We start from the raw sequence: 22,372 nt of genomic DNA on the forward strand, positions 1-22,372 counted from the left end.
GGGTCACCAATTCTTCTAGTATCAGCATATTACTCAGTTTTATCACCAAAGCATTTCTAGTATTTTTAGTCATAAGAACTATAAAACGTATATGTCAGGGGCACTTTAAAACCAACATTGACTACCCAAACACCCCCTTACATTCTTATGGAATTCTTAAACTCACTGTCTCGTCCTCCCATTCTGACTAGCAAAACTGCAATCATGCAGCTATTTGGCCTTGCCTCTCAGAGCCCTAACGTTTTTTTCTAGCTATGTGGTACATGGTTTTCAGCTAGCAGTGGCTGGGCACACAAAATGGTTGACTGCAGTAATGTCAAATTTAATTCTCCCATACCACCACCCCTCAGAACTGTTTGTAGCACACAACCAAAAGACTAGTAATCAAATCTAACCTTCCAGGTTTCTATAAGATTGTCTGGCTCAATGGGATCTGAGCACCTATTGCTCCATGCTGGGTTAATGTAAACATGATGATAGAAACTGAGACAGGTGATATAGTATCAGAAATTTGGGATATACAGAATTTGGGATATACAGAATTGCTAATATAAATAGAAATGTGTGTAATTTTTCAAAACTACAGGCATAGTAAGGATAGATAAACATTATAGGATGCCTACAGGTCCCTGAAAAATACAAGGGTACTTGTTTGCAGTTACAATTAATTGATACAGAAGGAAATGGTCCTTTACTAAACAGGCAGAAATTGGCATAACAAGATAAAGTTGGGTTGGAGCACTGTGCTCCATGTGTTAGAGTCAGTGATGAAATTAAAATCAAACTGTACATCTGTTTTTGATACAGACATCAGTTGACTAAAAGGAAACAGCAACACTACATGTCTAATGGCTTGAATCTGATCTCACACTCATTTTCCACCCAGGTAAAATGCTCTGAGATCCTTTAGGAGAAAGGTATCATCATCAGGGAGATGTTAGCTGATGGCTGAACCCGATTTTAGATGAAGTTGTCCCAGGTGACTTGTGGAGTTTTCTTATTCTGGAGCTAATACCAAATACCACAAATTTAACTAAGCCCCAGAAACAGCTGTTGCCAAGAGCATTTCTGCAGTTGCTGAAAGGATTATTTTGAAAAATTGGAAGCTTGCCTGTAAATTGAATCTAAGCTGAATAATGGTAACTCCCGTGTGAGTGAAATAGCAAATTTAGAGGAGATCTCATACTGCCTGAGGGGAAAGGCTGGGGAGTTTGAAAAGACATGGGTCTCTATTCCTAGAGCTATGTGATTAACTAGACATAAAACATGTTTGAGGTTGTTTCTTTATATTCCCTCTGCTTTGCTAGCTTTAAACCTGGTTAAATGTGTATGGCTTTGAATATAGATTTTTCCTATTTGTAAGTAGTGGAAGCCCAATAGCTTGAGACATTTAAACTTATGCTGGTTCAGAATCCTGGAGTCTGTACTGAAGGGGACAATTCTATACTGCACCCCAAAAAAGAGCTTACTTAGAAATGAGATCAAGTCACAAAGTTCTGACACAGATTTCAACACCCCTACCCATACATAACACACAGATCTGGGGCTTTGGATCTGAGATTATTGGGTTAGGTCCATCGCTAGACTTAATAGGCCTTTTAATCTCTAATTTCTACATTTTATGACACACACCCCCCCAGCTGTATTATAGACAAAATTAAATGTGTTTCAGGTATAAAGTATAGGTATAAAGGAAGTATGAAGGGTTTTTAAAATATCTAAATGGCAGTGTCTTAATAAAAGCTTGATGCTGACAAAGTCAAGGGTAAAATTCATATTTACTCTATCGGGCACAGGATCAGGCTTTGAACTACTAAATTGATATACATTTTCCTTCACACTTTTCCTGTCTAGACTGAACCATAGGGGCCTGATCATGGAAGTGTGGGGCAGGTTTACAGGCCTCTAACTATAATGGGCCAAACTTTGTGCTGATGTAACACTGTCGACTTCAGTGGAGTTGTAGCAGCAGAGAATTTGGCTCCATGTCATAATACCACGAATGGAATGCGACTTTATTACTTATAAATATGGGAAACAAAGGTCTCCTAGATCTTAGTGATGGTAGTGCTATGGTTCCATTCTTCTTCTACAAGTGGCAGCTCCAATGAGCAGGTTGTCACCTGCCACCTTCCATCTTTTACAGTCATGACAGAGTTGTAAACTTCCGCTCTCCTCTGAATTCCAGTCTTGCTGGTATTTCCAACATAACCGTTTCTTTTTCTTCCACTTCCTGGGTTGCCTGCGATCTTGCCTGAGAATATGAGTTCTGGAAGCAAGATGCTCTGTGACTGGCAAGCTATGTGTCCACAAAAAGAGGTTATTGTTTTATCTAGGTTCTCAAAGTAATTGTGCTCTTTTTAAATTCATCCTTCTCATCTTCTTTCCAGTCATAGTTTTGGCTATCCAACTAATTTTTAACCTTCTTCTCTAACACCAAAACTGGAATGCTCCGAGTCTTCTCTCGGTGTTTTTTTTAAAAGTGTCTAGCTCTCAAATTCATACAGGAGAGTTGACCTTATGTAGCACGTCACCAATCTAACTTTTGACAACACAGAAGTCTTTGGAAATGGCTGAATACATTTTTTGCAAGCTGTATCCTTCTCTTCATCAAATCTTCCCTTGTCACCAGAATACATGTAGCTGGACAGGGCGAGTACATAAAGGACAGACTAATGTCAGGGGAAACATGGCTATACATTCGTGATGATTAAATCCTCAACTACCAACCACTCAACTAAGGGAAGGGAAGAGAAAGTTAAAATTATGATTAATTATTTGTATTTTTGTAGTGCCTAGAGCCCCAGGCAGGGACCAGGGTCACATTGTGCCAGGGTCACATTGTACATACAGAACAAACAGAAGCCCTGCTCCAAAATGCTTACAATCTAACATAAGAGAAGAGACAACAGGTGAATACAGGCAGATGGAGGAACACAAGAAAATAATGAGACAATATTGTCTAAATAGACAAGGCAGATGCAAGATGGGGGAGGGGGTACAACTACAGACCCATATATTTTGCACTTGTGAAATATCACAGCATTATATAAAACTAAAAGTGGTGGTGGCTCCTGCTGGCTGGGCTTGGCTCCCTGCTCCAGGCGTTGCAACCTGTCACACAGAATTGCACCGCCATTACAACAGAGGCCTGGGCAGGCCAAACCTGAGCTGCACTGAAACTTCATGTGCCAGGTTGCAACACACAGAGCTGGGGCCGGCCAGCCCTACAGGACAGCAACTGCTGTTGTGGGGTAACTGTAGTGTGGGCTCAGTCTCCAAATCTCCATCCCCCGGGGCCTCACCTCCTGACCCGGCCAGGGTGGGCTTGCTCTCCAACACCCCAGCACCTCACCTCTGCAGTGGGTTGGGGCAGGTTCGATCTCCAGTCCCCCCTTCCCCTCCTCGTTGGAATTTTTCAGGAACTTAGTTTTATTTCATTTTATCCCCGCTGGAGGCAGGACCCTCCGATTTTCCCCTGGGTGATAAAACAAAATCAAACTAAATTCCCGCATAATAAAACAAAAAAGTGTAAAAAAGGAGAAGAGTTTCACAGGGTTTACATGTAACACAGAAGCGGGATGGACTATGTGATGACTGCAAATGGCAGGTTAGTTTCCTGATTTTGCAGAGGGGTGGGGAAGGTTACTTAGGCAGGGATCAGCCAAATGGAAGAAAAGGGAAGAGGAGAGTAATGGGGCATCGCAGGAAAGGAAAGGGTGGGAAGGGCAGATGTGAAGCTGAGGTGAAGAGACTGGGCAAAGGGAGGGGGAAGGATTGGAGCAAACAGCCTATCAGCACAGGGCAGAGAAAGCCAGAGAACATTTTACCATTTTGACAGAGAGTGTCCAGAGATCCAAAGGTCCCTGCTTTGACTGCTTCTGCCGCCACCAGCTGGCTCCTCTCTGCAGACTTCCATCAAGGCCACATGGCAGGAGGGAGGGTAGGCCCCACCTGGAGCCAATTACTGACTGTCTCACATATATACATTCCAAAGTCTTCCTCCTTCCTGGCTAGATGTGATTGACAGGTGGCAGGTACATAGCACCTGTCACCTACAGATCTCAATGTCATACACAAGTTTTTTTTTATCCTTTGTCATTTCTCATGTGAGTTAAACCAAGTTTTAAGCTAGGCTTGAATAATGAAATAACCCTCTGCACTACAGCTCTCTGTGCATATTATCTGATTACCATGGATGATATAAGATTTAAAAAAACTATCACATAAAACATGTCTTCTGATCCTCTAGGATAATAGGCTACAGTGATCCCAGGTTACTGTTAGAAAGCAATCTACAAGAGGCCAGCTAGTTGGAGGGAAAAATAGGTTTCTGTAAAATTAAAGTTAGAGAAGAAAGTTGGAGTCACTTTTTTAGGGTGTCCAGGCCAAAGACACCCAAACACCAAAGTGATGTAAGAATCAAAATATCAGACATTGTAAACTCACACAAGGTCACAGAGAGGGGCAGCTTTCTCTGGGACATATTAGCTTTAGTAATGGGCGAACCTCAAAAGTTCAAAAATCAGCTTCATATGACAACCCAAACATTAAGACACTTTCTGAACTTCTTGGACCCAATTATTCAATGACATAAACCCACTGGGCAGCTTCTGCTCTTACGAACACTAGTAGGAGCACCGGTATAAAGCAGGGTAATAGGCAGGGCCGGCTCTAGGCACCAGCAAAACAAGCAGGTGCTTGGGGCGGCACATTTCTAGGGGCGGCATTCCGGTGCCGGCCATGTCGCCCCAGCTCGCCTGAGCGCGCCGCCGCAGCTCCGCTTCTTCCCCCTTAGTGGGAGGGAGGAGAAGCCGAGAGGCGGCGCGCCCAGGGGAGGCGGCAGCAGTGGTGGAGGTAGAGGTGACCTGGGGCGGGGAGCGGTTCCTCTACCCCGCCCCCCCCCCCGTTGCTTCCTGCGCTCCCCACCTCCGCTCCGCCTGCTCCCCCGAACACGCTGCCTCTCCCTCGCCTGAGCGGGAGGGGGGAGAAGCGGAGCGGCGGCTCCGGGGAGCAGGGGAGCAGGCGGAGCGGAGGTGAGCTAGGGCAAGAGGTTACGGGGGGTGGGGCGGGGAGCTGTAGGAAGCAATGGGGATGGGAAATGCGGCACGCCCAGGGGAGGGGTGGGGATTTGTGGAAGGGGTGGAGCCAGGGGCAGGAGGGGGCACGAATAAAAAGTGGGGGCGGCCAAAAATTTTTTTGCTTGGGGCAGCAAAAATCCTACAGTCGGCTAGCGTGACCAGATGTAAGGGACAAAATATCGGGACACATGGGGGAAACAAAAAAAAAAAAAAAAAGAAACCTGCCGGAGTGGCCGAAGCTGCAACATTGGGACAAATGGGTCCCAACCGTGCATTGGTCGGTACACGGGACAAAGAACTAAAAATCGGGACAGTCCCAATTTTATCAGGACGTCTGGTCACCCTAGAGCCAGCCCTGGTAACAGGGCAGGTGTTCACTAACATTTTACTTCCATGGAATTACACAAGTGGTTAATTTCCTCCACCACCTCCGGACAGCAGATTTTTAAGCAAAACATCCCATTAGTCTAGAAACATGGTAAGGGCAGCATCTCTTGGAAAACTTTGTTAGTTTCTTGTCCAGTCCTACTTGGAACCAGCATGTGTAGAGGCAGCAGTGAAAGTGGGAAGAAAAACATAAGATGAACAAGTCTTTTTTTAAATCTCAAAAAAATCTTCAAGTTTAGGAAGGGTGAAAGATCGGGGTGGGGGCTTACTTTGTCTAAGCCACCGCTAGCCTCTCAGTAAATACTGGCTTCCATAAGACTCCCCTAGACTTCCCACTTCCTCTTCATTGCTAGTACATGTAGACCAAGATTGAAGGACAAATATTCCTCAGAGGCCTGGGAGTCACTGAGCCCAGGTGAGTCTACTACGTGGGGCCCTGATGCCAGGTAGCACTTAAGTTTGTGCTTAAGTCTCTCTCTATTTAGGAAAGCATTTACATGTGCCTTTAAACTTGAAGCATGTAACTGAGTCTCATTGACTTCAAAAGGGTTAAAACGTGTACTTAAAAACTTTACCGAACTGGGGGCTTTACAGCCTTGTGTAGTAACAAAAGCCCTGATCCTATACTGAGCTCCACACCGGTTCAAGAATCCAGCTTCTTGGAGCTCAGTGCCTATTGTTCTGTGGTGTTGGTGGTAAGGGAGCAATCAGGGCCTAATTCCCACCATTTAGAAGGCTGTGTGGTGGAAGAGTGATCAGTGTCCAGCCCCCACCATTTGCCAGGCATGGAGTGAGTGATCAATCAGCTCAGCTTCTATCCCACTGTAAATCTCAACTTCTACCAACATTTAATTCTGGAAGATGTTTAAATTAAAGATTTCACCCCAAAATATATTTGAATGCCCTTAGGAGTGGAGGTGAAGTTTGGAGGGGTGCATATTAGATATATACACACATAAATTCATTGGCATACCTGATTAATTTCCTATATTGATCAAACAGTACTTTCATAGCAGGTATATTATCTGAGAAAATAATCACTAAATTAACTCTATGACACCAGTCTCCTAGAAAGATTAATGATACATAATTTACTTTCATGAAAGAAGCAAGCATCCAATAAATTAGAAAATGCACACCACCAAAGCAAATTGTTAAATATCTCCAGCACTCATCTTATTGAATAGCTGACAAATGGATTTTACATTCAGTCAGTGAGATCAGAACTGCTTTCTTGTTACTCACCCCATTGTGTGATCAAATGTATATGTATTTCACTGAGTGTGCTATTCACATTTCACACCACACTCATTTCATACACAGTGCACATATGTGCATAGAGCGCGCTGAATTAAAAGGGATGAGAGCCCTTCTGTGGGACCTTGAAATAAGGCTCAATTGTCAAGTTTTTTCATTCAACAGAAATAAAAACATGCCTCAGCAGAGTGATTTATGGCACTCATTTTGGAGTTAAATCATGGCTTTGCCACAAGCCCTGAGTAATGAGCCACATATCATTGTACTGCCCAAAACATAGTCTGACTCAGAGGAAGAATCTGCTTCCTGTACCTAACTGGTGCAAGGTTCTGCGGGGATGGGACCAGAACCTCGAATTGCGGGCTGCCAGACATCTGATGCCACAACACCACTACCTATCATAGGGCTGCATATATTATTGCATAGACCCTGTGAAGATCAATACTGCAGGACGTATCACCTCAGGAGGCCGGACGGACAGCTTCCCTCAGGAGCAGTGCCAGGATGTGTCTATGCAACAAGGTAGACTTCTCTGTCAGCTGTGGTAATGGACCTCCCTCTTGGCTTACTCTCAGATTCTAGCTCTGACCCTTGGCTTGGTCTCCTGGTTCCAATGCTGACCGCTGCTACTCTGATCACTAGGCCTGATTGCGCAAGCCACGGTCATGACAACTGGTGCAGATTACTTCCCCTGGTGCATTGGAGGTGATGCCAAAGCTCTGCCCACTTCCCAACCCTATCCACCTGAGCAGGAGGGGGGAATAGCAGCCCGGCAGAGGAAGTTTCCCTATCACAGTGCTACCTGTAATATGACCCCTTTCTTCCCTGCATGGGAGCATGAGATGTGCAACACACCGGCCTTAACTGAGGGGAGTGAATACTGTCTGTTAACCTGGAAGACCCTGTCGGTAGCCTGGGTTATTTGAATGTCCTTTTGCCTTTCTTCTCACTGGACCAGAATTTGTGCTTTTGTTTCTGGAGGTCATTGCTGTGTTACACATGTACTGGTTTAGTGTCATGACGGGCGAGAGAACTATCCTTTGTTATGCTCCCTGTGCATAGGACTCCTTATTAGAGCTGGTTAAAAATATTGTATTTTCTGAGATTATTTTTCCTGGATTTTTTAATTATCTGACTTCAAATTATCAAAGCTTTTTTGCCGTAAAACTTTTAAAAAAAAATTGTCCAGCTCTACTCCCTGCCTTCTGAATGCCAATGATCCTTAGCCCCTAGAACAGTTAAATTTTACTCTTTAAGACCTGTTTGATTAGTCCTGAGTTGGTTGGTTGATACTATCACTCCAAGGGGTGACACGAGAGAGAGAGAGAGAGAGAATGGACTGATAATGGAGTAGCATTGGGCAGTATGGAAATTGAAACTTGAGGCACATTAGCATGGCAGCTGCATAGTCACATGCCCTATACACCTTCCAAAGTGCAAGAGGCAGCAACAGAATGAAATAAGGGCATGCATGCTCATTTCTCACACATGCTTCCCAAGCAGAGCCACATATCCAGAGAAACTGTGCAGGAGACAAGCAGACACCGGAAAGCAATTTTGATTCCATTGAAGGTGACTGTCAGAGCCTTGAGTGCAAAGCTCAAAGGGTGTTTGATGGCACCAGACACACACAATAAGTCACACTTTCAGCCACCTTCAAACAGAGCCTTTGAAACTGGGCCTACATTTTGCATGCTCAAATATCAGTGTAGAAAAAACCCCCACCTTGGGGCGTATTTGCACAATCATATGCAAATGAAATGCTCACTACAGTGCCCAATTATGCATACACTGTATTAACTTCTTTTCACCAGAGATGAAATTGGTATAGTCATAATTTGTGCCCTAAGTAGTCTCGATGTAGGCAAGTGATCAAGTCACTGGACAGCACATTATCTTGGATCAACGTCACGTAAGTTGTCCAGCAAGATCTTTATTCTCATATTGTATTTTTAAAACTAGCCTACAAACCCAGTCCATCCCACTGGGACTGGGCAGGATTGGAGAGTTACTATTGTTGACATCTTTATTCTGTGGAGGCTTTTAGATGCCATTCTATGGAAACAGGCACCAGAATAAGAATCTAGTTGCCAACTTTCATGCGGTAACCAAGCACCCCAACTTTCACAATAAGCAAGAAATCAAGCTAATCCCATTTCAAAACTAGGCCAAAACAAGTCAATCCCTAAGAATCCCAACACTCTCTGTGACTAGATCCCCTGGTGTGCAGTCTGGGACTGTAGTGGGTCTGCTGTGCACCCCTGACTCTCTCCCGTCCTTGCCCCTGCTTGCTGGGAGCCGATCAAAAAAAGAAGCAGCAAAATGCTACAAGCAACAAACAACCTACAAGCAAAAAACTAGCCAATTAAGCCAAAAACAAGCCCAATTTCTACGTTTTTTTCACAGGTTTGGCATGTCTGGTAGGTAGGCTAGAATAGAACAGAACATGACGGTCCAGATTCAGTCCTGTACAACTCCACTGATTTCAGTGGGAGCTGTTGACTGCTCACTGTTATTTAAATCAGGGTATTTATTTAGGGCTGCAACTATGGATAGAAGGGTCTGACCCTGGGCATCCATGTTTGAGAAGGTTGGTCTAATAGGTTATGCATTGATTGGGTCCTTTCTGGCCCATATCCAACGAGGTGCTATACACCTGCCACTCCCACTTCATGAAGCAATTCAGTACCTTCAGGCTGGTGCCCTTTATATGAAAACACACATTGCATTAAATCAATTACATATTTGCTTTGATCATTTATTTTCTGTTCATCCACTTTCCTTCCATCTACCTCTGTCCATTACATAATAAAAGGAGTGGAGAGGGCAGCGAGTTACTCGCTGGGTGCATCGGAGAAGAGGTGATTCTTGAGAAGGAATTAGAATGAGTCGAGTCTGTAGCTTGCTCTGTTAAAGATAAAAAATCCTGCATTCCATACAATAGACAGTGGGAGATGGAGAATTTCTGCATCTTCTAATCTTTGCAAATAATTAAGCTTCGTAATACTGGGTCCTCTGTGATTAATGGACAGTCTCCCTAGAGCTTCTCTGCATTTCAAGTCACAAATGACCTTTACATTTTCCATCTGAAAATGATTTATCTCATTTCATCATTATGGTCTCCTCCCTGCTATTCATACATTGGATTCAGTTATTGCCAATACACGCTATTTCCCTGGGGATGGGTTGAATCTGCACACCAACAATTTGGTTTGAGAGCAACTATTCCATTTTGTTCACCCCGCCTTCACCCCACTCACACCTGCTTCACTGCTGTTGCTTTTAAGAGCATAGAATTTAGGCTTTCTAGCCCTTTCCCAGACCCCAGCTGGACCATGTGGGTGCCATTTGGGCACTTACCAGTAATGATTTTTGGTCATTCCAATACTAGGATGGGATCTGTACCAGTGATCAAGAGGCAAAATTCACTGTATCCTAAGATAACTAAACCAGAGCCATCCAGTCCCTCCTCAGTTCTATCCTCCTTTCTTTTAAACGAAACTCTTGGAGGAGATGTGTGAGAGATTTCATTTTACATTTTTTCCTTCACAGCAAAAGCACAGAAGTATAACAGGGAAGAGTAGGGAACTCATTTAATTTATAATACAAATCTAAAAGACCCAGCCCTTTAAAAGAGGTGCTTTATCAATCAGCTTCCACTCAAATAAATCCCTTTCTATGTAATCTTTCCATTGCAATTACTTCAATACAAATCAGAGTGCTTTTTTAGAATGAGGAACTCAGCTGAGGCAAATAAAGAGATCTTTCTCTGCCTTCAGTGCAGGTTTAATCAATAAAAGCTGGGTATATAATGCAATAAAGATGATAACATGATTCTGCTGCTACTTCCACCCCCTATGCTTTGGTCAAGCATCTAACACTTTCATATATGTCCAGAGAAACTGATCCTGGGAGACTTTAAACAATGGGGTGTGTGTGTGTACTGTATATATATATATTTATATTAGGGCTGTCAAGCAATTTAAAAAATTAATTGCAACTAATCGTGTTGTTAAACAATAATAGAAAACAATTTATTTAAATATTTTGGATGTTTTCTACATTTTCAAATATTTTGATTTTAATTACAACACAGAATACAAAGTGTACAGTGCTCACTTTATTTTTTATTACAAATAGTTGCACTGTAAAAAACAAAATAGTAATTTTCAATTCACGTAAGACAAGTACTGTAGTGCAATATCTTTATCATGAAAGTTGAAAGTACAAATGTAGAATTATATACAAAAAAATAACTGCATTCAAAAATAAAACAATGTAAAATTTTAGAGCCTAGAAAGTCCACTGAAGCCTACTTCTTGTACAGCCAATTGCTCAGACAAATAAGTTTGTTTACATTTGCAGAAGATAATGCTGCCCTCTTCTTGTTTACAATGTCATCTGAAAATGAGAATGCGCATTCGTATGGCACTGTTATAGCCGGCGTCACAAGATATTTACATGCCAGATATGCTAAAGATTCATATGTCCCTTCATGCTTCAACCACCATTACAGAGGACATGCATCTATGCTGATGACAGATTCTGCTAGATAATGATTGTCCAGGCTAAATCCCCACTCTACTACTTCGAGTACAGAAGGTGGGGACCTGTAAGGATTCTAAAAATTAATACTTGTCACTCTAGGCTAGTATTCTGTATACTTGCCACTTCAGCTTTGCTCTGACCTTGGCTTGGTAAATGCTGCCACCACCCAAATGCAAAAAAAAACAAAACAAAAACCCCTTTGACCCAGGAAGGAGCACTTGGGAATTTCTCCCTGTCGGGTACCCTCAGCCCTTTCACCTGCCCCCTCCAGGGAAGAGTGGAGAAGAAAACAAAGGAAATTAGTTGTTGCCACCAGCAAATCAAACAGCATAGGCACAAACCTCTTAGGACACAACAATCCAAATCCTGTTCTTGAAAAAAGTAAATTTTATTAAAAACAAAAAGAAAGAAATATGTCTGGAACTTAGGCTTTTGCTAAATTTTAAAAGAGCAATTCCAAAAATTAAGCATCCAAAATAGCTTTCTTGGGGGTTTAGCTTCAAGGTTACAAGCAAACAAAAGCATCTGGGGTTAGCACAGAGGAGATCCACAAGCCAAAATAAAGAAATAAACCTGATTGTGTTTATCTAAACATTCCATATCCAAATTATTCCTTCTAGGTATGGAAGATAATTTTTCATACCTGGTTCAAACCTTACACAGCATTCCCACTTATAGCATTGCTGCACCGTGTCCCTGCAGCCCAGACAGAACAACAAAGAAAGGGAAAGTTTCTTTCCCAATTTTAAAAAGTTCTAGCCTTCCAATTGGCTCTTTTGGTCAGGTGCCCACTTTTTTTTTTTTAACCTGGGGGACTTTTTAACCCTTTACAGGTAAAGCAAGTAGAGAACAGCTACCAAGAGGGATTTTACAGCTAACTGGCTGGGTGGGTGTCCATCAAAGGGAGCTATCCCCCCTTTATTTATCACAGTGATCCAAAGCAGTGCAGACTGACATGTTCATTTTCATCATCTGAGTCAGATGCCACCAGCAGAAGGTTGATTTTCCTTTTTGGCAGTTTGGGTTCTGTAGTTTCCACATCATAGTGTTGTGCTTTGAAGGCTTCTGAAAGCATGCTCCACACTTCGTCCCTCTCAGATTTTGGAAGGCACCTCAGATTCTTAAACCTTGGGCCGAGTGCTGTATCTTTCTTTGGAAATTTCACATTGGTACTGTGACGGGTTGGATCACAGAAACCCTTTGGGCTGCCAACTGATGTGCCAAGACTACTTTTGCCCCTGCTTTCCCTGCCAGCTTGGGACTCCAGATCCCTGCCTGGCTGTGTCAGACATGCTTGCCGGCCACAAACACAGACCCAGGTCAGAATTACATCCCACACACTGCAAGCTTACTTGAAAGCAGCTTAAGAAGTGTTCCTGTCTTTAACACTCAGATGCCCAACTCCCAGTGGGGTCCAAACCCCAAATAAATCCATTTTACCCTGTATAAGCTTTATAAATTGTTACGTAAACTCATAAATTGTTCGCCCTCTATAACACTGATAGAGAGATATGCATAGCTGTTTGCCACCCCCCAGGTATTAATACATACTCTGGGTTAATTAATAAGTAAAACGTGATTTTATTAAATACAGAAAGTAGGATTTAAGTGGTTTCAAGTAATAGCAGACAGAACAAAGTGAATTACCAAGCAAAATAAAATAAAACACGCAAGTCTATGCCTGATACAGTAAGAAAACTGAATATAGATAAAACCTCACCCTCAGAGGTGTTCCAGTAAGCTTCCTTTTGCAGACTAGTCTCCTCCTAGTCTGGGTCCAGCAATCACTCACACCCCCTGTAGTTACTGTCCTTTGTTCCACTTTCTTTCAGGTATCCTTTGTGGGTGGAGAGGCTATCTCTTGAGCCAGCTGAAGACAAAATGGAGGGGTCTCCCAGCAGTTTAAATAGACTTTCTCTTGTGGGTGGACACCCCTCCCTCCCCCTGTGTAGAAACCCAGCTACAAGATGGAGTTTTGGAGACACATGGGCAAGTCACATGTCCATGCATGACTCAGAGCTTACAGGTAGCAGCCATGGTTCACATGCTACCTTGAACGTCCTCAAGTAGCCTTCTTATGTGGATTGGAGTCTTCCAAGATCCATTGTTCATTGAGTGTTTCTTGACTGGGAACTTAACTTGCATGTTCCTTTCTCAAGAAGCTGACCAAATGCTTTACTAAGGCTACTTAGAAATCAAGCAAGTACACAGCCAATATTCATAACTTTGAACACAGAAATGATACCTGCATACAAATAGGATGAGTAAATTCAGTAGATCATAACCTTTACAGAGATATGTTACATGGCATATGTAGCATAAAACATATTCCAGTTATGTCATATATACATTCATAAGCATGTTTCCATAAAGACTTATGGGGTGCAATGTCACACCCTCCTCCTGAACTTACTGCCAGAGATTTGGACACTGTCCATGGCGGAAGCAGTACATGTAAAGTCCCTGTTTATCTTTGGTCACACTCCCTTTCAGTACCTTTAAACCATATGATGTCATTAATAAGTGTTCTAGCAAGTTTTGGGGTTCCTGGTCCCCGGGTGCCTGAAATCAGGTTGGGGTGTAGTATTGCTAACAGAATGCAGACAGCAATATCTGTTAAAGTGTAAGTGTCTTGGCATTTAGCCACCAATGCCATGAGGCGGTGTGCCTCAGTTTCCCCTTCTACACAGCAGCATGGGCCTGTTATGCTTTTGCTGCTGTGCCAAGCTTTGTTTACAGATGTAAGCTGAAGGGTAAAATGCTTGTGGGACTGTCTTGTCACCATCCCTAGCATGTACAACAGTTTTTTCCACAAATCAGATATGTCCCACATCTTTAAAGGGTTTACCACTAGTATTAACTCCTTTGTTTTAACCCACAGATGAATTAGCAAAAGACATCAGATGAACAGCAAATCTACGGTGGACAGGCTTTGTTCACATGATTTAGCTTGTCTAGTGTCTATTGCATTTTCCCATTTCTTTGTGCCCACTGGTAGGCACTCCGATGCAGATTCTTCTGCCTCTTTGGAAAAGGCTTTTAATTCAGGCCTGTGTTTGAGGCTTTGGCAAGGAAAGGGTGTGCTGCACCCATGCCTGCCCTTGGTGCCGCCCCCCCCCCCCCGCCGGAATTTCTCTTGGCTGGACCCCACTCCCTTGTGAAGCTTCACCCATGCAGAGATTTTTTCCCTCCTGCCTTGAAGACACAGTTTTAGCTCTTACAAGCGTAGCAAGAACAACATCTTTCAGTGGGGTGCCTTGGATTGGCAAGATCCCTTTGGACACCCCACTTTCAGTTCCCAAAAGGTTAGCTGGGTGGACTCCCCCCTCCAGGAGATCTGACCCTCAGTTTTCCCTTAAAACATGATTCACAGGAGAGGGGTCTGGCATTTTAAATGCATATTTTTCACCCTCTTGCCGGGAAGACCCTCCCTACAAAAGGTGGATGGACTCTCCGTTCCCTCCTCACCTTCCGTCTGGGCTTCCCACTCTGGGTTCTCCTCTGGGTCAGATATTCCTGTGTCCCCCAGAAGGGAAGGTGACCCTGGTCCAGCTGTGGGCTCACAACTACCAGCTATGACAGACCCTTCACTGGCCAGCAAAATTCCCGCCCCCCCTTTCCCAGCTGCAGAGTCCTTGGGGTCTGTTCCCACTGCAGCAGTCACCAGGACCCTAACTTCCACCTTCGGGACATATGTCTCTGTGCACCCCAGTGCAGGCCCTGCCCCCTGCTGACCTGCAAGTTCCTGGGGTGGTCCCCCTGCTACAAGGTGGAACATTCCCCTCCCCCCTGGGAGATGATCATGGGACAGGAGTTGGCTTTGTCCAGCCCCTCCCTCTGAGACTTGCCTTGAGCCCTGGGGTTACAGGAACTGGTTACCATCATCCTGCCCCCAAAGCTGCATTTTTCACTGCTACAGAGGAATTTAAGAGACTCCCTCCTATTCCCCCAGCAGTCCATGTGACTTCATGTCCCCCCCACACCTGCAGTGAACATGTTCTTAAAATGAATAACATGTGCTGGGTCATCATCTGAGACTGCTGTTAGGGGGCTTATTCCTTCACCCACTTACTTCCCTGGTCCTTCTCGCATGAACAGAGAGCAACAATACCCGAAGTCCAAAGGTGCAAACAATTCGATGTTTATTGGGGTGAACTTCCAGCAAGCATGATTCCAGTTTCCTTCCTTAGTATCCTCCTTCCCAGCTCTGACACCACAGAGCCTTACACCTGTGTCCCTGTTCCCATTCCTACCGTTAGCCAAACATGATTCCAACTTCCTTACTCCCATTCTCTGTTCCCATTTCCCCCTTTAGCAAAACATGATTCCAATTTTCTTACCCTCATTCTCTGTTCCCATCTCCCCCTTTAGCAAAACATGATTCCAATTTTCTTACCCCCATTCCCTGTTCCCATCTCACACACCCACATGCCCACCCCCACCCACACCCACACTTCCTCATTGACTACAGATTATATAGTAAAACTTGAGTTCTGCTTAGCTATACCTTAACCAATCATTTTCCTGAAATTTAACTAACCAATCCTAACATATTGTAACATGATTATGTAACCAATTATATCCCACCACCTTAATTAGTTTACACCCAGCAAAATTAATTATACAGCAGACAGGAACAATCACAGAACCAGACAGAGATTATACAGACAAACAATAGCAAAGTGGGAACTACAATGACAAGACAACACAGAAGTGAGGATTTCACATCCCAGCTATTGATAAGTGAGTTCTTGCCAGACAGGATGCTATCAAACTAAGTTTCCTTTTACATTTTCTAGGCACTTCCCTTTCTCTGGAGGTGATAGGAACACAGTCCTGTCCTGATAGTGCCTAACAGCCCAATAGCACCTTATTTCAGTGACTAGTTTGGAATGTGAGGATGTGACCGTTCGCTTCCCCGCTTATGGCTGCCTCTGCTGCTTAGCCAAAGGCCTGAGCCTAAGCACAGGGCCACAAACTGTCACAGTAAGAGAAGGCCCTTACACCGGCAGACAGTGATTTCTTTCTTTTATACCTCTAGAACTAGCCAAGCGATAAGAATACACCTAAATTCTTAGAGTATAGGCCTTTACAGACAGGCCTGAATATCTATATCCTAACAACTGCTATAACATGAAATATATGGCAGAATGTGGGTAAAACAGCAGGAAACATACAATTCCCCCCCCCAAGGAGTTCAATCATAAATTTAATTAATGCATTATTTTTTTAAACAAGCTTCATCAGCATGGAAGCATGTCCTCTGGAATGGTGGCGGAAGGATGAAGAGGCATACGAATGTTTAGCATATCTGGCATTTAAATACCTTTCAATGCCAGCTACAAAGGTGCCATGTGAATGCCTTTTCTCACTTTCAGGTGACATTATAAGTAAGAAGAGGACAGCATTATATCCCATAAATGTAAACAAACATTTCTCTTAGCGATTGGCTGAACAAGAAGTAGGACTAAGTGGACATGTAGGCTCTGAAGTTCTACATTGTTTTGTTTTTGAATGCAGTTATGTAACAAAAAAAATCTACATTTGTAAGTTGCAGTTTCAGGATAAAGAGCTTGCACTACAGTACTTGTATGAGGTGAACTGAAAAATACTATTTATTTTGTTTATCATTTTTACAGAGCTTTTTCTGAGTTAATCGCATGAGTTAACTGTGATTAATCGACAGCCCATATATACACACACACACACACACAAGAAAGAGAGAGACTCCTGACTTTAAATTACATTACCTCCTTTTGCTTCACAGCATCTTCTAGCATCACTGAGGATATGTCTACGCTGCAAAAAAAAGGTGTGGTCTTAACTCAGGTTAGCTAATTCACATTCACTTGGGTTAAAATAACAGTGAAGACATGGCAACTTGGCTGTTAACTCAGGTTAGCAGCTCAAATAAAAGCCTATCCTGGAACCAGGGGTTGAATTTGAGCTGCTAACCTGAGTTCAGAGCCATATTTCTGTGTCATCACCGCTATTAAAACCTGAATTAGCTAACAAAGTTTTGCTAAGCCGAGTTAAGAACACCTCTTTTATTGCAAAGTGGACATACCTTGGCCACAGCTGGCCATACCTCAACTGTTGCTTTTCTGTAAAGGCTTGCTCTGTACGCCTTCTCCTGCCAGCTCCCCAGAAGTTGCTATGTCACTCTTTTTACCGCCTACTGCCAGCAGGGCCGGCTCTACCATTTTTGCCACCCCAAGCAGGAAGCTGCCGCCGAAGTGCTGCCGCGGCAGCCAGAAGACTGAAGCTGCTGCCGAATTGCTGCCGCGGCGCAGCTGATTTAGTAAAGCTGCCGCCGAATTGCCGCTGCCGCGGAAAGACGAGAGCCGCCCTGACGGCACACGGACTGCCGCCCCTTTCACAGTGCCGCCCCGAGCACCTGCTTGGAATGCTGGTGTCTGGAGCCGGCCCGGGCCACCAGGGAAGATGCTGTTGCTCTCTGCTGCCCCAGCTCTGAATATGGCCTCTATCTTTAAGCTGCAAATTGAATCTCTACTCGGGGAAAAAAAGTAACCCAGCCTCAATTTTTTTTTAAAATGTCAAAGAGTATAAGCAAAATTTTCAAAACATAGGTCCCAAGAATCAAGTTAATGCATGTGCTCAGGAAACTGTGCACACCAACCCTACGCTTGCATACGGACAATGGGGTTCTGCACACATACCAGTGGATATTTGCATGCCCATCTTCATGGGCAGTTACACACTTTATGTTGGCATGTGCACCTTTCATACAGGAAATTCCCAGCACCTGTGTGCACATTTTCCAGGGTTGTGATGCAGCTGCCTTATCCTCCACCACTTGTTAGGGTAGAAAGACTGAGCCACAGAGTTCTCAGGTTTGGAAATATTGTCCAATAGATACCGCATACAGGAACAAATTAAGAAAAGGCAATGAAACCTTAAAGAAAATTGCATATTACTTAAGATCCACGATCAATTTCCAAAAGGAGAAAATCCTGGGATAGCAAGGGCAGGGGAGGAAGTACAAAACTTAAGATGCTTTGAAAAAGCAATAATTGGGCGGGACAAAGCAGGATAGATAGCGGCCCTTTGAGCAGAATTGCTTTGCTTAAACTCTGCACTTCTCCCCGCTCCCTCCAGTCTAATCTAGCCTGTAAACATTGGTCAGGCAGGAAGGACAAAGAGATTGCAGGTGTAAGAGGAAAAAAACAGGCAGTAGATGGGTGATCAGAGATAGCCACGAGGTAAAAATTTAAAAGGAATAAAAAATAGAGGGCAGCTCCTGAAATATATAACCCAATGGGAGTTTAGAATTTCAGCAGTATCTTAGTGAAGGACATGCTGGAGCACCGGATGGATGCAAGAAAGAAAAATAAACGTTTATAACATTATCTCCATTATACAGCTGGGGAACGTGAGGCAAAGAGTGGGGAATGGGGAAGAGACTTGATCAAGGTCATACAAGGAAGCTTGTGCAGAAATAGGAAACTTCCATGTCTGAGGTTTAACCAGAAGGTCAACCTCCCTCCCTGGTCATCCTTTCTGTCTGAAACTTCACCTCTCTGCCACCATATTAATTGGCTAGCCACAGCAGCTCAAACATAATGATTGTCATTTCCAGGTGGCTATGCTGCTCCATCGTTAGGGAAAAATCTACTTAAAGAGAGGAGTCTTATAAAAACCCTTAACAGTGGCTAGATGCAAGCCTGACAATATTTAAAATTGTACCCAACATATTTCAGACATGACTTATGACCATGATAGCTAATGGGTTGCCTTTCTGAAGAATACAGTGGGGGTATTGAATTCCAGGCCATCAAGACTCCTGGGAAGTTTCATGCAGCATGGCTCTATCATCACTGGAGGAAATAAAAATACAGTTCCGATTGGGTGAGTAACAGGCTGCCAACCCTCCTGACAGTCATGGTGAGGTACTCAGTGAAGTGCTGCCACCTCTGGGGTGAAGTAAGGCGACACTGCACACAGGTTCAGCACAGACAATGAAGAACATTTCCCCATACGGGGGGACTCAGGCAGAATGGAATTTGCCATTTGGAATCTAGCCAGGACTCCAGAGCTAACATCCTTCCTCCAAGCAAGGAATCTCTAATAACCATGGAAAGGAAGCAAATGCACACATGTGAAATAGCATACTTGATGAGGGCCAGTACTTACTGGGGATTATCAAAGCCCTTGGTTGGTACTTAAAACTACTCCTAGCATCTTCACTAACAACGGAGCTTTTTGTCAGCAATCCTGGATTCAACTGGCTTTGCGTCACAGGGCCAGCCGAGAGAGAGCTGGTGTGGTGAAGGTTCCCCTCTGTTCAAAACAGAGGAGGAAGATGACAGGAAGACAGGAACAGGTTGCCAAAAGTATTCCTCTGTCCCCCACCCCTCACCCTGTGAGAATACAGAATGGCCTTTCACACAAGGTAATGAAAATTAAAATGGAAACAGCTCTGAGGAATAGTCACTGGATCCGTTCTGGGTGTTTCCTGATCATGCCACCTGAGTCCCATTAAATTGAAACACTTTTTTTCTGAAGCTGAAAATAAATGAAGCAAGGCAAGAAATATTAATCCATAAAGGTCAGCTTTGCTTCTTAGGATTTTCCTACACGGAGGATATTTTCACCAGCAGAGCTACACTGATGAAGTTGGAGCAGTGCAAACCCCTCGTGTAGATGTGCTGCATCAGCGTATGACGTGGCATGCATTGGTGCAGCTTTGCTCTGTGTCAAACTGCAGCTATGCCACTGTAGTGACACCTGTGGAAAAAAACCTCAGTGTAAGCAAACCAGTGGACTTAAAGGTGACCTGCAAATCCTTTGACAATATATGCTCCCCTGTAGTATGATACCTATTTGGGCCATTCAGTGTAACAGGGAAGGAACTTGTTCCAATTCTGGAATGGTTTTTTGATCTTTTGTTTCAGTTTAGCAAGTCTATTTTGTCTCTATTTTTTTCTAAGCACTAAGGATTTTGCAAAGTCATCGTTCTTGTTTTTCTGTGGCCGTTATATTAACCATCTTCCATCTTGAGTTCTAGACACACCCTACAGTCATGCCTCCCTTCCACCCAGTGAGTAGTACCTTACTTCACCAGCAGTTCCTGAAGCCAGGCACCACTCAGCGGGAGCAAGAGTGTCAAAATTTGGACCTATGTGATTTTCCCCCAAGGTGACCAGGGGAAGCAGTACTCTCCAGTAGTCTAAGCACACCCATTCCCAGAGCTCCAACTTTGTGAGCTCCCTGGGTTTATAGCTCACCTCTTCAGGGACAAACATACACATAGTCTTTGTAAGGGTTCCATAAACCAATCACTCTTTATTTTAGCTAGCACAAGATATCTATAGATCTAGATAAAACACTAAGACACACAGACCATTTCTCTGTCTCAGTTTCCTCACCACTCTGGAGTATTATTTGGGCTTAGTTCGGAGTCCTCAAAGGAGCCCAGGATCCTCCCTTCTGCACATTGCTGCTCCCACAAATCACAGAGTCTCTCTCTCTTGTGCAGCCTGTTTCCTTCTCCCCCAGCTGGTCTTACAGTTAAAAAGAACCCCCCTTCTATGAAATAATGCCTTTCTTTCCCTCTCTCCTGCCCAAGCTTCTGCCTGTGAGTCCCTCTCAGTTCCCTCAAAGATCCCTTGAAACCCAGCATTAACACCTAGTTTCTCTCTTCTGTTTGGGAATTTTCCACTCTCCAGCCTCCAGCCCCTTCAGACAAATCTGATCAGACTGCTTTCCCATTGCCCCGAGGTGCTTCTACTTGAATGGGAGCCATCAATGTTTAATGAGCTTCCATTGTTCCTGGTCTGGGAGATACAGTAAAACAGCCTGGACAGCATATGGTGGATTGCATACACTTAGGCTACATCTATACTTGTGAATGTGTACATGTAGTTGTCTGTTTACTGCTATGTACCCCACATAGGATCATAGAATATCAGGGTTGGAAGGGACCTCAGGAGGTCATCTAGTCCAACCCCCTGCGCAAAGCAGGACTGATCCCCAATTAAATCATCCCAGCCAGGGCTTTGTCAAGCCTGACCTTAAAAACTTCTAAGGAAGGAGATTCTACCACCTCCCTAGGTAACGCGTACCCCATAACTGCGATGAGTCTCCACACATGCTATTTTAGGCACAGGCACATGTTGTGTACATGTCTATACATGCTAGACACTGATGGAATCAGTGTAGGGACTGTGGCAGTTACGCCTAGTGGTTGGAGCCAGGGTCAGAACCCAGGAATCAAAGCTAGGGTCAGAACCAGGATCACAACAAAGGTCAAGGTCAGATTTGGGGTTAGAAGTCATGCTCACAGTTGAGCTCGAAACAGTCACGAGTCACTCTGAGGGTCAAGACTGGAGTCACAGTCAGACTGTCGTGACAAGGGTCAAGCCGGAGTCAGGAACCAGGGAACAGTACCAGGGTGAAGCTGAAGTCAGAGGCAGATAGCAGTACCAAAGGTCAAAGTGGAGTCAGGAAACAACACCAGGATCAGTCAGGATCCAGTACAGGTCAGGAATTAACTCCCTTGCTCAAACAACTTCCTGTGCCTCCTTCTGGCTTAAGTAGTGCATCTGGACCAATTATAGAATTATATAAAGGTAGGGCTGAAAGAGACCTAGAGATTCATCACACTCAGTCCCCCACACTGAGACAGGCCCAAGTAAACCTAGATCATCGCTGACAGGTGTTTGTCCAACCTGCTTGTAAGAACATCCAATGACAGGGATTCCACATCCTCCCTTAGAAGAGGGCTGTCAATAAATTGCAGTTAACTCACATGGTTAACTCAAAAAAATTAATCGCAATTAATCACACTTAAACAATAGAATACCAATTGAAATTTATCAAATATTTTGGATGTTTTTCTACATTTTCAAATATATCGATTTCAGTTACAACACAGTATACAAAGTGTACAGTGTTCACTTTATATTATTTTTGATTACAAATATTTTCACTGTAAAAATGATAAAATAGTATTTTTCAATTCACTTCATACAAAGTACTGCAGTCCAATCTCTTTATCCTGAAAGTGCAACTTACAAATGTAGATTTTTTTTGGCTACATAACTGTACTCAAAAACAAAACAATGTAAAACTTTAGA

Source organism: Eretmochelys imbricata, chromosome 6, assembly GCF_965152235.1.
Source record: "Eretmochelys imbricata isolate rEreImb1 chromosome 6, rEreImb1.hap1, whole genome shotgun sequence".
NCBI lineage: Eukaryota > Metazoa > Chordata > Testudines > Cheloniidae > Eretmochelys > Eretmochelys imbricata.